The following is a 12,835-nucleotide window of genomic DNA, read 5'->3' as shown; positions in this document are numbered from 1 at the left end:
ATGGTTAAGTGGGCCTCAGTTTTCAGAGTTTGTAATCTCTCAATATCCAGTGCTGGGGGTTTAGGGCAGAAAACTGAGAGCTGCTGTAGTATAGTGCTTAAGTGGTTGGACGGCAAGTCAACATTCTGCTGGTTCGAGTCTCACTACTGCCATGAAGTCAGCAGGTGGCCTTGGGTAAGCCACTCCTCTCAGCTCCAGCTATATTGAGGAGATAATAATAACACTGACTGTTCACTGCTCTGAGCAAGCACTAATCTGTCTAGAAGAACATATATAAACACACCATTGTTGTTGTTAGTAGGGCTTCATGCCTTGCTTGTGACCTCTCTGGGAGCATCCGTCACTAGCTTCTGGGGCACTCGTTGCCATTTGTAGTTGGTTCGCCCAACCCAATGGTTTTCAGACATTTATGCATATTGCTGAATGTCATCAAAGTTTCTTTCAGATGACATTTGCAGGGAGAATGGGTTTGGGCAGGCAGCCCTTCAAGTGACAGATCCTGAAAAGCAAGTGCAAGGGGAAAGCTTCGAGCATGAGCTGTTGTTCATACTTGGGAGCGACACGTGCCTTCAAAGGAACAGGTGTACATTGGAGAAGAAACATGGACATTGTCTTTCTGAAAATGTCCTCTAAAAAGTAAAGAGTCCAGTAGCACCTTTAAAATTAACCAACTTTATTGTATTTTATTAACGTTGGTTAGTCTTAAAGGTGCTACTGGACTCTACTATTTTGCAACTACAGACTAACACGGCTAACTCCTCTGGATCCTCTGAAAAGGACTCACAAATGTTGGGCAAAGAAGCATAAACCAATCAAGCTGTGTGGCTACATGTTTGCATTGGGTCAAAGTTTATTATTTGCTGAGCCTATTGGGTTTTTGCATGCCATCTGGAGGGCTAAAGCAAACAGGCAGGTGATAAATGGCATACGTTTCTAAAAATGATCATTACTAATAAGAGCCTTCTAAGGCTTCGGTCTTAGCCTTCCCAGACTGGGGACCCACCTTCAGTTCAACAGGACCTCCATTGTTCCGAATTTCCAAATAAACTCAGTTTCAGCCATGTCACGTTGTAATTTTCCTTGGAAGTTTCTCTGCTTGAGAACTGCTACTCTGAGGTCAGTGGTGGAATGTCCCAGCAGATTGAAACATTCTCCCACTGTTTTTTGAATGTTGTGGGGTTTGATATCAGATTTATGTCATTTAATCTTTTGTGAAGGGACTGAGTTTATTTACAGATTTGGAACAATGGATCCCCCAGGGTTGAATCAGGACATGGGATTTTTCTCACATTACAGATGCTAATTTTACACACTTCGCATCTACGATCTATCAACCTAATTACAAAATGTATTCTAGCTAGCTTCCTGACTGTCTGATTTGCAATACCCCTCCTACCCTCCACCTGGATTTTAAAGACTCCTACCTTTTTCCACTCCATGCATCTGACGAAGGGAGCTATGACTCTCAAAAGCTCATACCATGGAAATCTAGGTGGTCTCTAAGATGCTACTGGATCCTAAAGAAGTTGCTGTTATCAGCCAGCCCCACAGCTGCTGCCTCTTGCTTAAGGTCACCTGTGTCTGAATTGAGATTTGGGCCAGGAACTGAAAGCTCTTCTCTGTTATGCTCATTCCGCCCCCTCCATCTCCCAAAGCAGATCAAGTTTTCATCCGAGCTCCAAGGTGAATCAATGGGCAATTTCTGGGAAATTCTTAGAGAGAATGTGTGTGTGTGTGGGGGGGGTGCGTGTTGGAGGGTTGGTGTGATCCTACAAGGCATGTCCTTATTCAGAAGGAAAGACTCAGGATTAGTTCCTTGCAAGGATCAGTTATGCCTTCACAATTCACAGATACTGGCATCCTTACAATAGGTAGGTCACTTGGATTCTAGTTTGTGCACACGCACACACACACACACACACACACAAGTAGGCTACTCAGAACTGAAATCAGTCCCCCATCACCATCAAGGCACTATTGTTCTCTCTTTTTTTACTAACATGCAAATTTAATCTCACTTCCGACAATACCCTCCTGCCACCCCTGCCAGCTTCAGGGACATTGTGGGCTGCTAGTCAATCATGAACTTGCCCAGCCCCAAAATCTCAACTAAGCGGGAGAAAAGAGACACCGATTGTCTGTCCTTCTGCCCAGTACAGCTAGCTCCTTCATTCCTCTGTATTAAGGAAAGGTGGGTAATGTTTGGACTGCTTTGGTTAGCAAATGAGGGGCATGCAAAACAAGCCCTGCAGGCCAAGAGGAGGAGGGTGTGTGGGGAGGGGAGGTGTTCCTTCCAGCTGTCTTCAGCCAAAAGATCTTGAGCTGATTAGGGGCAGGAGGGAAAGCGGCGAAATGTGAAAAGCGTTGAGGAAGACTAAGGGGACACAGACTGTGCAGCCGAATTTTTTTCCATAGAAAATTTCTGGGAGCGGGGGGATAAAAACTCTTGCCACACAGGGTGGTTTCTAGGGCTGCTTCCACCTGGGGATGATTCTTTGTTCCTGGGGATGATTCTTTGCTGTTCTCTCATTGGTGCCACAAAACACAGAGGTATTAGCAGGGCCAACAGAGTTTGTACCCAGGGCAGGGGGAGACACTTCCCAGTGGTAGACTTTCTCTGTAACTATTCCTGTCCCTGGCCATTGGAGTGCTTTTCGCCCACTGTTTTTACAAGCAAGTAGTAGTTACATCACTGTAGTGTAAGAGCACTATACTGATATATCTGTTACATTTTTTAAGCCAGCAAAAAGCTCATGGGTGGCAAGGAGGCAATGGCAGGGGCATGGGGAAATGGCACCAGATATGGCACTGGATGTGGGCAAGGAGCTACTGAAATCTGCACCTTCCCATCCACACAGATCCCAAACCTGTTTGGGGCATGTTCTTCCAAGAAAAGTATCAAAGCAGTTTTGGGAAAATGCACAACAAAAACAGTAAAAAGGCAGGAAGGTGGATCATCATCATCTTCAAGGCCTCTTGGAGGACTGGGGATGTGCCACAAGATTGGAGAAGAGCGAATGTTACCCCAATTTTTAAGAAAGGGAAGAAGGATGACCCGGGAAACTACAGGCCGGTCAGTCTGACTTCTGTGGCTGGGAAGATATTCGAGCAGATTTTAAAGGGATCAGTCTGTAAGCATTTGAAGGACCGCTCAGTGATCTGGGGAAGTCAACATGGTTTTGTCCCCAACAGATCTTGTCAGACCAACCTGGTTTCCTTCTTTGATCGAGTGACCAGCTTACTGGATCGTGGGAAGACTGTCGACGTGATTTACCTGGATTTCAGCAAAGCTTTTGATAACATTCCCCGTGACATTCTAATGGGCAAACTGGAAGACTGTGGACGGTTCAGTGGATAGGGAACTGGTTAGAAGATCGCACCTAAAGCATGGTGGTCAAAGGCGTTTAATCAGATTGGAGGGAATTGTGTCCAGTGGGGTACCACAGGGCTCAGTTTTGGGCCCAGTACTTTTCAATATTTTTATCAATGATCTTGGTGAAGGGGTAAGTGCACAGTATTACATCTGGGCCACAAAAATGTGAAGCACAAATACAGGATGGGGGATACACTTCTGGGTAGTAGTGTATGCAAAAGAGATCTTGGAGTAAGAGCGGACTGTATGAGCCGTCAGTGTGATGCGGTAGCAAAAAAAGTCAAACTCAGTCTTGGGTTGTATCAAAAGGGCCATTGCATCGAAATCGCAGGAGGTCATAGCCCCTCTCTATACTGCCTTGGTCAGGCCACACCTGGAGTACTGTGTGCAGTTCTGGAGGCCTCACTTCAAAAAGGATGTGGACAAAATCGAGAGGGTCCAGAAAAGAGCGACGAGGATGATCAGGGGTCTGGAGACTGAGCCCTACGAGGAAAGGCAGAGGGCCTTGGGAATGTTTAGTTTGGAGAAGAGGAGCTTGAGGGGGGACACGATTGCTCTCTTTAAATATTTGAAAGGCTGTCATTTGGAGGAGGGCAGGGAGCTGTTCCAGTTGGCAGCAGAGGGTAGGACGCGAAGCAATGGGCTAAAACTACATGCACAGAGGTACCGACTGGATATTAGGAAAAGCTTTTTCATGGTCAGAGTAGTTCAAAGGTGGAATCAGCTGCCTAGGGAGGTGGTGAGCTCCCCTTCACTGGCAGTTTTTAAGAAGAAACCAAGGACAGCAAGTCCTAAGAGACTGGAATAAATTATATAATTTTTGTAACTTTTGCTTTTTAGAAAGTGCAAGTGCAAAAAGTGTAAACAATATAATCATTTGTATAATCTAATACCAAAAAAACCCAAACAATCACTATTTCCAAATAGGACAATACCATGAATATCCAAATCCAATTCAAACCAATGCTTGTCATAAGATAAGTATCATAGTTCATCAGGTAAGAAACATAGTTCATAGAAAAAAATCCAAAATTCATGCTTTGTTCTTTCCTTTTCATAGGCAGAAACCTGTTGAGAAGAATCAGTGAAGGGAAGAAATGTCTCCGGGAAGTTGGCAACAGGGAGAAGTGCTCCCGGGGAGTTGGCAACGGTGCACCAGCCCTGATAACATCCTGTTTCGCACCACTTCCTCAAGCCAATCCTTTCAACTGCCTATAATATATAAAATGTTGTACTAATAATACAATAAATATACAATAAATACAATGCAATAAATACAGTAAGAATTCAATTGATACAATAAATATTCTCTTCCTTATAAGATACTAATTTAATCCAAGATCATTTATAACCCGCATTAGTGTTTCTTTTAGCAATTATCTTTCCTAATCAGAGGTCGGACAACGTTTATATGCTATAATTAAACAATCAAGTTGCAGAGGATCTTAAAGAAACATATTCAATATAGTACAATTGAAATCCTCTTAAACAACCCTTACACAACTTACAAAAAAGCAGTAAAATCTATTTCCTGATTCAGACCTTGAGGGGCAAGGCAACCAGGGCCGTTTCCAGATGGCTTACCTGAAGCTGCTCCATGCCGCAATGTTGTGGATTGTGCCGGGGAAAACGCGAAATATCACGTTTTCTAGCGCGAGTTTTGCGCGACGTCGCAAAACGCAACAGCCCAAGTCTAAAAATCCACTGTGCTTCAATCTGTAATAAAAGCTTTTGTGCAGAAGCATACCGATTCATTTCCAAAACTTGTAACAGAATATCTAAGCTCACATTCCTGTTGGTGAAATTGACAAAAGTGCTGTACCAAAGATTGGGAGTTATTAGAGTCTCTGTTATACAAGCAATTGAAATTACAATTGCACGCAACTTCATTGACAGAGTATTGTAAAATCAACATTATTCCCCGGGGACTTAGGTTACATACACCACCCAAGATGTTCAAGGATGACGACGCCTTTAAGACACGGTGGGTGTCTATCTTGAATCGCTGCTCCTATGATCTTATGCTACTGTTAATAGAGACTGCTTTTGCGGAGGCTGATAAATCGACTGTTGAAATAGATGAAACTAAAGAAAAAATTAAGAGCTCTGTGACAGATGAGGAGTTTAGGGATAGAAATAAGGATTTGGAGAAATTAATTAAGGATTGTGAATCTAAACTCAAGGAAATTAAGAACAAGAAATTGGCACGAGATAAGAAGGACTACAGTACAGGCAACATATATATATGTGGGATGATACAGCTAAGAATACTAGAAAGAAAAGGGTGTCTTGGGCTAGGTTCAGGGATGCAGGATCTGTGACCATGGAAAGCAGTTTTCAAGAAGAGGCTGGATGAATATTTATCAAAGATGCTTTAGGCTGATCCTGCGTTGGGCAGGGGGTTGGACTAGAAGGTCTGTATGGGCCCTTCCAACTCTGTGATTCTGTGATTCTGTAGATGATGACTACATCAGGATGTTGTAAGGAAGCTCCCTAGAAACCTGCTGCTTCTTGTTTGTTTGTTTGTTTGTTTATAACAAACAAACATTACATGCAGTAATGGCAGTCAGAATTTTACTAGCATATTATCGGAAACGTCAAGTTACACCTACGCAAGAAGGACTTGTGGCGAAGATAATGGAGTGCGCGGAAATGGACAAACTGACCTCAATATTGAAAGAACAAATGGAAGAAGACTTTGCCGGGCCTTGGACTTTGTTTTACGATTGGATTAAAAATAAGCATAAAGACTTGAGTGTGTTAAGGATATAAGGGCTGTCTCAACTATCACAGTTTATTGATGTGGAGTACTAAATAATATATAGAGTACCGTTGTAAGCAGACTATATAGTGAAATTTCTATTCTTTTTTTCCTTCTCTCTTTTCATTTCTCTTTCTATCTTATCCCCTATCCTTATCTTTCCTGTCTTTTTTAACTTTTTTGAAACACTAATAAAATATAATAATAATAATAATAATAATAATAATAATAATAATAATAATAATAAAGAAATATAAGTTTATAAAGACATCTTGTGGTGGGAGGGCAGGATTCAGAGAAAAAACTCCATGTGGAAGCAACTAGAACCAAACTTTATGAAATTCTCCCACTTGTTGAACACCTGGTAGTTTAGAACAGTAGGAAAAATAAAGCCAAACAAAATGGGGATGTTGTGACCCCTGCAGTCCCTGGTTCAGTTCTCACCTTTGCCCTGACTGCCATTCAGAGAAACTGCTTCAACTGTTGAAATGACTGTTTTAAGTTGGTTTCATAATACTTAGCTAGCCCTGAACGGTAGACCACTACAAAGGGGCACGCGCACACACTCGGGGAAACAGAGAATCCTAGAGTTGGAAGGAGCCTTAGAGACCATCTAGTCCAACCCCCTGCCCAGTGCAGGGACACCCAAAGGCATCCCTGACAAGTATGCATCCAGCCGCTCCTTGAAGACGGCCAGTAAGGGGGAACCCACCACATCCCCAGGCAGCCGAATCCACTACTGAATTACTCTTAACATGAAGAAGTCTTTCCTAATATCCAGAACTACCTTCTCTCTTATAGTTTAGACCCATTGTTTTGAGTCCTATCCTTTGTTGCCAACAGGACCAGCTCCCAGCCTTTTAAATACTTAAAGAAAATAACAGCTTGTCTCAGTCTGCCTAAAGATTTTATGGCAGAGGCAAGATTTGAATAAGGGATTTTCTGGTTAGTCACTGCCAGATTTCAATAGGGTATAAGCTAGGTTTGCCAGCCTCTAAGTGGTAGCTGGAGATCTCCTAGAATTCCAACTGATCTCCAGGCCAAAGCAGTCAGTTCTCTTGGAGAAAATGGCTGCTCTGGAGGGTGGACCCTGCGGGAGGAATTATACCCTCCTAAGGTTCTCCCCCTCCCTAAAACCCGACTTCTTCAGGTTCCATACCCCAAATTTCCAGGAATTTTCCAGTTTGGAGCTGGCAACCCTAGTTTCAGCACTGCTAGATTTCTCTGGATAGGGGCCTCTAGGGAAGCCACCGCTCTCATTGCAAAGTTGTACAAATGAAGGTTGCGTATCGTTGGATGCTGCATTATTATTGTGCAATCTTTGCGAGTGACTTGTCATGTCCACACAGGAAAATCCAGTCTGTACCACTACAATGTGACAATATCCAGCAATGTGCAGATGTAGCTTGAATCTTTGCCAGCGTAGGACTTAGGAGGAGGTTGCTACGTCAGCCCAGAAAACAAAAGAAATTGTATTAATTACTGTATTGATGCGTTTTTCGACTGGCATGTTTGTCAAAAGGCAATGTATAAGTAGACTGTTCTGTTGGGGTAGGGGATTTAACAAAAAGACAGTACTGTAAATTAAAAACTAATGTCAAACCCAATGTCAAATGCTGCCTGTATAATTTTAAAATGATCTCCATGAGAACTAGAGTCTTGAGTGGAAACTGGGAAGTGTCCAGAGCCCAGTTCTCTGCCAAATTCTAGATTTCAGTGAGTAGAATGTCAAGAGAGGCTGGAGGGAAAGCGCTTGCAGTAGAAACAGATTGAAAAGCAAGGCTATTGTTCCCCTCTCCCTGCTTATGTAAATCACTGATAGCAATGGAAATCTCCTGGACACTGGCACTTTTGATAGAACAGCCAGGTGTCTGATTTTATGGCGAGGTTTACAGATTTTCCTTGCCTTTACAGGTCACAAGTATTTCAACAGAAGGCTTCCTGTCAGATGGGGAAATGGGAGGTATGTGGCCGACTGGTAGCCAGTCAGCTCAGCAGCCACTTTGGGTGTTTTCGCACTTGGTCTGTACAGCGTGTTCATTACCTGTTTCGCATCCCATGTTTGTCTGCCTTTTACACTTCCGAGCTAGTCATGTGATGCAGCTCCGGGCTATGTTAGTTTTCCGCACAGTATCTGGCTACGGACAAACAGCGCATTTTTTTTGCTTCGGCTGCCGACTCGCTCTTGGTCTGGTGTATGCGTGTGCAAATGGCTCGCCTCTCTCAACCCCCCTCTTCCTTCCTTATCGTACATTGATTGGCCAGAGCAGATTTAACCACACCCACCCTCATCAGCTCCCCTAATGCTCATTTCACCATTTTTTTCCTAAAGGACTTTTGGTGGCAGTGCGCGGTACAGTGCAGCATCCTCCATCGGGCCTGGCCTGGCCTGAGGAAGGAAAGACGGGCACAGAGCGTGAGGGAGGCAGGAAACTCCATAGGTCTGTCCATCCTGCATTCCCACGGAACTGGGGCTTGGGAGAGGCGGGCAGCCACAGAGGGGGTGGGGTAGGCTCTGGCTATGCGCTGCACATGGCGCTGACGAGTGGAGCCGGGGCTGGCAGCAGCAAGCAGCAGCTCAGCTGAGCCCGTTGCTCGCCTCGTCCGCTTCCTTACCAGGCGAGCAGAGCTGGGGTAGGCTCTTCCCCCCTCCCCCTTCAGCTCCCCGTCTAAATTTTTGTTTACTGTTTCTGAAGTGAAGAAACGTTGTTGTGAGCGGCAGCTCAGCCATGCACGTTGTTCACCTCGTCCACTTCCTTACTGGGCGAGCAGAGCTGGGGTGGGCTCTTCCCCCCCCCTCAGCTCCCCATCTGAATTTCTTTTATTTTTTTTTAGTATTTCTGAAGGGCAGCATCCTTGCAGCATTTTAATTGTTGTACAAAATACATTAAGCACTTTAAAACAGAATTGTGGGCATTTAACAGTCCCCTGTGATGAGTGGTTGAGCGAGTACACAAAGCAAGCAGAACAGTGGCTTTCCCCACCACAAACCAAGATTAATTTCTTACAAGCATGCAGTTCAGACCTGGCTAAATGTAGTGCCCCCCCCCCCACACGCCTGTTTCAGTCCTGTAGCCTTCTCCGAACTCGCTTTCTTTTCTGATTGCAGAGAACAGTAAAAAAAAGTTGGGGGGAGGAGGAAGTTGGAGATCATTCCATGAACTGAGTTGGCAGTAGGGTGGCCAGGTCCCTTTAGTCCCTCAGTGGTGGACTGGGATCCCGGCACTCACCCTCCATGGCGATCAGCATCCCTTTTCCTGACACGTGTGATGATGTCACTTCCGGGAAGTGATGTCATCACGCAGGTCAAAGGGCAGCCCAGTGTGTGCTCCTGCGCTCGCCGAGGGGCTGAATTGGTCTGAAACGGGCCGTGTGGGGCACGGGGGAACACTAGAAGGTGGCCACAGAAGAGAGGTAGCTGGCTCTGAAGGGTAGTGACAGGCATGGAGCAGCAGTTTCCAGAAGTAGGGAGTAGGTGGGGCCTGGAATTCTCCTGGAATTTCAAATGATCTCCAGACTACCGACATCAGTTTCACTGGAGAAAATGGCCGTTCTGAGGGGTTGATTCTATGGTATCATATCCCTGCCAAGTTCCCTTCCTCCCCAGGCACTGTCTCCAAATCTCCAGGAATTTCCCAAGTCAGAGTTGGCAACAATAGATAAGGATGTGGGAGGAGCCAAGCCACTTGCTTCTTCCCCAACCCTTCCTGGATGCTGAGCATCCAGTCCCAAATGACTCAAACACAGTCCTTCACCTCCTGCACTGTATGAATGAACAAATCGATGGGGCAATCTGAAGCCAGACTTCTCCTCTGGCCTGATCCCCAGGTGGCATCCTGCTTGCAGCTGCCTCTCCCTGCCCACCCCTGCCACGGGTCATCCTCTTCCCTGACTTGGTACAGACTGGTTCTTCCTGGCAGCCATTTTTGTACTTGAGCATTTTGTACTTGAGCATTTGTGCACATGATGGCACATAGCAGGACCTTGAGCCATGACAAGATCATAGACTCATAAATAATAATAATAATAATAATAATAGATTTATATACCACCTTTCAGAATGACTTAACACTCACTCAGAGTGGTTTACAAAGTATGTTATTATTAACTTCACAACAACAATCACCCTGTGAGGTGGGTGGGGCTGAGAGAGCTCCTAGAAGCTGTGACTGACCCAAGTGGAGGAGTGGGGAATCAAACCTGGCTCCCCAGATTAGAATCCCACTCGGCTTGGTTTTAATAACAACAACAACATTCGATTTATATACCACCCTTCAGGACAACTTAATGCCCACTCAGAGCAGTTTACGAAGTATGTTGTCATTATCCCCACAACAAGAATCACCCTGTGAGGATGATGGGGCTGAGAGAGCCCTGAGAGAGCTATGACTGATCCAAGGTCTCCCAGCTGGTTTCAAGCAGAGGAGTGGGGAATCAGGCCCAGTTCTCCAGATTAGAGTCCTGCCACTCTTAACCACTACACCAAACTGGCTCTCTTGGGAAGTTGGAAGGGGTATTACAGACCATCTAGTCCAACTCCCTGCCCAATGCAGGAACAACCTAAAGCATCCCCGACAAGGAACCTCCAGGATAATTTAGTCCAACCCCCTGATGAATTACTCTTAAAGAAGTTTTTCCTAACAGCCAGTCGGTTCCTTTCCTCCTCTAGTTTAAACCCATAGTTTCGAATCCTATCCTCTGTCGCTAACAGGAACAGCTCCTTTCCCTCTCCTTTTAAATGAAGAGAGCGATCATGTCTCTCCTCTGCCTCCTCTTCTCCAAATTGAACATTCCCAGGTCCCTCAGTTTTTCCTTGTAGCTCTCGGCCTCCAGGCCCCTGTTCACCATGATTGCACTCCTCTGCACCCGTTCCAATTTTGTCCACATCCTTTTTGAAGTGAGACCTCCAGAGCTGCACACAAAACTCCAGGTGAGGCCTGGCCAATACAGTATATGGTGGGACAATGACATCCTACGATTTGAATTTTATGTCTTTGGTGATGTGCTCCAAGATTGCATTCACTCTTTTTGCTGCTGCATCACGCTGACTGATCATATTTAGCTCCCCATCCACCTGTATCCCAAGATCTTGTTCTCACACACTGCTACCCACAAGTGTATCCCTCATCTAATATGCATGCTTTGTATTTTTGTTACCTAGATGGAGAACCTGGCACTTATCTATGTTAAATTATATCTTATTCAAATCTGCCCACTTTTCCAGTGTGTTCAGGTCTCATAGAATTCTATCTCTATCTTTGTGTTTGCTACTCCTCCCAGTTTGGTGTCATCTGCAAATTTAATAAGGAATCTCTTCATACCCTTGTCCAGATCATTTATAGCAATACTGAAAAGCGCTGGGCCCAGAACCGAGCCCTGTTGCCCCTCCCTCCAATAACCAACGTGATGCCACTGGCAACTACTCTTTGGGGGCAGATATCAGGGATTCCAGAGACATGGGCCTTTTGGGTCTCCAGTGCAAGGCTGTAGATACCCCAAGACAAATCTTTGCACCCCAGTAATAATCCACACACAGGAAACGAGTTCTGCTTCTGAGCTAAAAAAACAGTAGTTTGTAGAAGTTGCTATTGCCTGGTTTATTCAAACAATTAAAATTCTTGTTTATTATTACGATAAGCATAAATAGATATTTACAGTGTTCTTTGAGAATGCATAAGAGGAGAGGAAGCGCTCCAAACTGAAGCCTGCAGGGGCACGCACCTTTTAGGATGTGGGTGGCATATCCTGTAGCTCCAAAGCAGGGCTTTTTTTCTGGGAAAAGAGGTGGTGGAACTCAGTGGGTTGCCAGCACAGGGGGCAACCCTTGGTGGGAGGTGGTGCCCCTGATACCACATGTGTGCGTGCAAAGTGAACACATGCTCCCAGGATCAATGATGTCACTTTGGGTCAGCTGGAACAAGGGGGGAGTTTTTAAAAGTTTAAATCGGCCTCAGCGAAAATGGTCACATGGCCGGTGGCCCCGCCCCCTGATCTCCAAACAGAGGGGAGTTTAGATTGCCCTCCACGCCGTTGGAGCAGCATGGAGGGCCATCTAAACTCCCCTCTGTCTGGAGATCAGGAGGCGGGGCCACCAGCCATGTGACCATTTTCAAGAGGTGCCAGAACTCCGTTCCACTGCGTTCCAGCTGAAAAAAAGCCCTGCTCCTAAGCCTTTTGCAGCAAAATGGGCTATTGTACAATCATTCTTCTGGAGCAAAGCTGCGCTGAAGACTTGCTGGCTTCACAGTTTTGTGAAAAGGGCTAGGGAATTTCTTATAGAGGATCCTAACCAAACTACAATTCCCAAGGTTCTTCAGGGAAGCCAAGACAAATATAAAACTGTTATATGTTGCAGAGATTGCTCCTCTAATTTTCCTGATTGGTGCTGGATGGAATGGACATATTTCTGTCGGGTGCCCCAAGTCATGCTAGGAAATATGGTGGCCAACCTCCTTATGGGGCCTGGAGTTCTGCTAGGGATCCCATTCCCCCAGTGGGGCTGCGGGATCCCCCGATTTCACCCTCCAACCCCCACTACCACTTACCTGGCCGGCAGGGGAGAAGGGTGTGGGAATGGGCCACCTGGACGCGCTCCCAGGGGCAGTGCAACAATGCGCCGCTGCGTCGAGAACGTCTGTGCACTTTGCAGCTGGCTGATTTGGGCCCCCAACAGGCTGAATTGGGCCCGTTTGAGGCCCAAA

Source organism: Eublepharis macularius, chromosome 14 (genome assembly GCF_028583425.1).
Source record: "Eublepharis macularius isolate TG4126 chromosome 14, MPM_Emac_v1.0, whole genome shotgun sequence".
In the NCBI taxonomy this organism is placed as follows: Eukaryota; Metazoa; Chordata; class Lepidosauria; order Squamata; family Eublepharidae; genus Eublepharis; species Eublepharis macularius.
The sequence above is the reverse complement of the archived record's forward strand: the minus strand, read 5'-3'. Positions refer to the sequence as shown.